At 40.3% G+C, this 4647-nt stretch overlaps 1 non-coding gene across 1 annotated transcript; it reads left to right on the top strand.

Moving 5' to 3' along the window:
* Positions 1 to 414: 414 nt before the first annotated feature.
* TRNAG-CCC (transfer RNA glycine (anticodon CCC)) lies at positions 415 to 487 on the top strand. The gene has a single exon. It is a non-coding gene; the product is annotated as a tRNA-Gly (tRNA).
* Positions 488 to 4647: the final 4160 nt, after the last annotated feature.

Here is a 4647-nt window from a genome sequence, read left to right as displayed (position 1 = left end):
TGAAAGGTGGAGCAGAAAATTATCTGTCAGAAACTTGGTTACACTACATCTCATACTTAAAATCTGTCTAAAATTAATACCAGATCATTCTAGGCTTCAGTGACACATACTGCTCTAGGAATTTTGTTACCACTGCCCCTGACAGTTCTATGCCTGCTGCTCACTCCGGGTTAAGTGTTTCACATTTGTTCTAGTCCTACTTGAGGGCAAATCTGAATGAGAAATGGAAGATGTGTTTTAAATTGAGGTAACATATATGAATGATTTAAGAAACTTGAATAATGAGAACACAGATTCTAAGAGATTCATAGGAGCCTTGATTATTTTTGTCTACCTTCTCCGTGTTTGAAGCAGGTGCTAATAATGTGCTGTGGACCTGTTCTAAAGCATTTATTAACAGACCCTACAGGGACTTCCCTGGTGGTCCAGTGGATAAGACTCTGCACTCCCAATACAGGGGGCCCAGGTTCAATCCCTGGTCAAGGAACTAGATTCCACGTGCTGCAACTAAAGATATTGAATGTTGCAACTAAGACCCGGCACAGCCAAATCAAAAAAAAAAAAAAAAGACAGAAAAGGGGTACTGCAAAGATCATTCATATGTCTCTTGAATGGGATAAATACACTTTTGAAATAAATTATTGTAGAAGAGGCCTTAACTGTTAGTAGCATATTTATCAACCTTTCTTTACATTAAAGTGGCAAAAAAAGTTATTTAATATTGAAAAGACTCAACTGAAACCTTTTTATTTTTTCCAGACCAGACTGAAACACATTTTCATCTTTTAACATTCTCCTTACAGGTATTAATATAGGTGAGAAGAACATGTTTGAATTTTATGAGACATCCAGCTTTTAGAATACAATTGAGCTCTGTCTTAAAACTAGATTGTGCAGGATAATATTAAAGCACTCTCTACAATCTTTGACCAGGACAGTGTCACTAAATATTTATTCCCGCTTCTGGATAGTGTATTTATGCTGTCTTCTGGCAATGGTCCCTTCAGGTAGGAATATTCAATGTAACATGCTGTAACATGTTCAGTCGCTAAATTGCATCTGACGCTCTGCAACCCCATGGCCTGTAGCCCTCCAGGCTTCTCGGTCCATGGGATTTTCCAGGCAGGAATACTGGAGTGGGTTGCCATGCCTTTCTCCAGGGGATCTTCTCAATCCAGGGATCAAACCTGTGTCACCTGCTTGGCAGGTGGATTCGTTACCACTGAGCTACCAGGGAACCCCAGTAGGCTGTACTAGCCTCAGATAATTTCGTATTTCCACACAGACTCACTCTCTGTCACTTTCTAGGTTGAAAGCTGTGCTGCTGTATATATGGAATGAGTCCCAAATTTTCACGGCTCTGCTGAGTAAACAGAAATAGAATGATGTTACAACATCACTATTCTGACAGTCTGCTGGTTTCACTATGCCAGGCTATATGCTAAACATTCACAGAAAACTGTAAAAATTAAACATTTGGAAAATACCAAGTGTTCATGAAGCACTGAAGTAACTCATACTCAACTTCACACAGCATCGGGGGAGAACAGTTTGGTATGTTCAATAAAATAAACAAAAGCCTAGTTAATAACCCACAGTTCCAGTATTTCGCATGTAATGGTCACAAAGAAGCACTAAACCATGCTTACAGAATGTCCTGAGCAGCATTGCTCCTAAAGGCAAAAACTAGAATCGGCCCAAGTGGGCTTCCATGGGAGAAAGGACTAATTTATTCATTGGAAGAAGATGCACTGGGATCTTATACAACAGAAAAACAGTACAGCAGCTGCATGCATCAGTATGAAGTTCAAAAAACACACACAGAGAAAAATATGTTGTAGGAGTATTATATTCATACACTACTAAATAAGCTAAAATGAAAAACAGGTAATTGATGTGTTAAACATATAGAGTGAGAGCAAGAGAATAAGTAATATGCATTTGCACTGTGAGTAATTCTAGATTGATTAGAGGAAGGGGAGGTCAGGCACGAGTGTTCAGGTGACTCTGAGGTACTGATAATTTGTTATTGTTCAATCGTGTCCCATTCTGGCAACCCCATGGATTGCAGCATGCCAGGCTTCCCTGTCCTGCGTCATCTCTCAGAGTTTGCTCAAACTCATGTCCATTGACTTGGTGATGCGATCCAGCCATCTTATCCTCTGTCATCCCCTTCTCCTCCTGCCCTCAATCTTTCCCAGCATCAGGGTCTTTTCAAATGAGTCAGCTCTTCACATCAGATGGCCAAAGTATTGGAGTTTCAGCTTCAACATCAGTCTTTCCAATGAACACCCAGGACTGATCTCCTTCAGAATGGACTGGTTGGATCTCTTTGCAGTCCAAGGGACTGTCAAGAGTCTTCTCCAGCAACATAGTTCAAAAGCATCAATTCTTCAGTGCTTAGCCTTCTTTATGGTACAGCTCCCACATCTATACATGACTACTGGAAAAAGCATTTTTTACTATACAGACCTCTGTTGGCAAAGTAATGTCTTTGCTTTTAAATACACTGTCTAGCTTTGTCCTAGCTTTTCTTCCAAGGAGGAAGCGTCTTTTAATTTCATGGTTGCAGTCACCATCTGCAGTGATTTTGGAGCCCCAAAAATTAAAAGATAAAGTCACTGTTTCCATTGTTTCCCCATCTACTTGCCATGAAGTGACGGGACAGATACCATGATCTTCGCTTTTTGAATGTTGAGGTTTTAGCCAGCTTTTTCACTCTCTTCTTTCACAGTCATCAAGAGTCTGTTTAGTTCCTCTTTGCTTTCTGACATAAGGGTGGTGGCATCTGCATATTTGAGGGTATCAAATCAGATCAGTCACTCAGTTGTGTCCAACTCTTTGCGACCCCATGAATCGCAGCACGCCAGGCCTCCCTGTCCATCAACTCCTGGAGTTCACTCAGACTCACATCCATCGAGTCAGTGATGCCATCCAGCCATCTCATCCTCTGTCGTCCCCTTCTCCTCTTGCCCCCAATCCCTCCCAGCATCAGAGTCTTTTCCAATGAGTCAACTCTTCGCATGAGGTGGCCAAAGTACTGGAGTTTCAGCTTTAGCATCAGTCCTTCCAAAGAAATCCCAGGGCTGATCTCCTTCAGAATGGACTGGTTGGATCTCCTTGTAGTCCAAGGAACTCTCAAGAGTCTTCTCCAACACCACAGTTCAAAAGCATCAATTCTTCGGCGCTCAGCCTTCTTCACAGTCCAACTCTCACATCCATACATGACCACAGGAAAAACCATAGCCTTGACTAGACGAACCTTTATTGGCGAAGTAACGTCTCTGCTTTTGAATATGCTATCTAGGTTGGTCATAACTTTCCTTCCAAGAAGTAAGCGTCTTTCAATTTCATGGCTGCAATCACCATCTGCAGTGATTTTGGAGCCCAGAAAAATAAAGTCTGACACTGTTTCCCCATCTATTTCCCATGAAGTGATGGGACCCGATGCCATGATCTTCGTTTTCTGAATGTCGAGCTTTAAGCCAACTTTTTCACTCTCCACTTTCACTTTCATCAAGAGGCTTTTTAGTTCCTCTTCACTTTCTGCCATAAGGGTGGTATCATCTGCATATCTGAGGTTATTTATATTTCTCCTGTCAATCTTGATTCCAGCTTGTGTTTCTTCCAGTCCAGCATTTCTCATGATGTACTCTGCATATAAGTTAAATAAACAGGGTGACAATATACAGCCTTGACGAACTCCTTTTCCTATTTGGAACCAGTCTGTTGTTCCATGTCCAGTTCTAACTGTTGCTTCCTGACGTGCATATAGGTTTCTCAAGAGGCAGATCAGGTGGTCTGGTATTCCCATCTCTTTCAGAATTTTCCACATTTTATTGTGATCCACACAGTCAGTATACTCTGTTCTAAATTAGGTGCCAAACATGCAAATCCTCACTGAATTATCATTGTTTATACTGGTATATGCCTTTCATAAGTGTGCTGTTTGTCACATTAAAAAATGTGGTCATGAAACTATTTTAGGGTTAGCAATTTGCTCGGATGTGAACTCTATCTGATATGGGCTTGCTTCTCTAGAGTGGAGGACATCGTTTCCAATATTGAAGTTGATTTGGGCCTATCACTGTATAAGGGCCTACCTCTACAAAATAAGTTTTGACATATAAGGTTTCTTTTTAATATGTTGTTGTATTTGATCTGCTAATATTTGTTGGGAATTTTTGCCTGTATGTTCATGAGGGATGTTAGTCTGTTGTTTTCTTTTAATGTCCTTGTTTGATTTTGGCATTAGGATACTCCTGCCCTCATAGCATGAGTTAGGAAGTATTCCCTCAGCTTCTGTCTTCTCGAATAGATTGTAGACACATTGATACAATCTGTTCTTAAAAACTTGGTAGAATTCATCCCATTTAGAATTCTGGTAGAATTCTGAACTCATTTAGACCTGGGGCATTCTGTCTTGAAAGGTGATTAACTATTGGTCCTTTTTTCCTTAGTAGATATTGGCCTATTCAGATTATCTGTTTGATTAATTTTAATTAGAAAATAAACTCAAGATACTAAGGAGTCACCCTGGGTGTAGCCTCCACCTAGATTTCTTTTGAATTATTTATAAACGTTAACATTGCTCTTCTCACTTTTAGTTTGATGATGTTTCCTCTCACCTTTATGGAATCACAACAA

Source organism: Bos javanicus, chromosome X (genome assembly GCF_032452875.1).
Source record: "Bos javanicus breed banteng chromosome X, ARS-OSU_banteng_1.0, whole genome shotgun sequence".
NCBI classification, from domain to species: Eukaryota; Metazoa; Chordata; class Mammalia; order Artiodactyla; family Bovidae; genus Bos; species Bos javanicus.
Note: the sequence above shows the minus strand (reverse complement) of the source record. Positions and strands in the feature narration are given on the sequence as shown.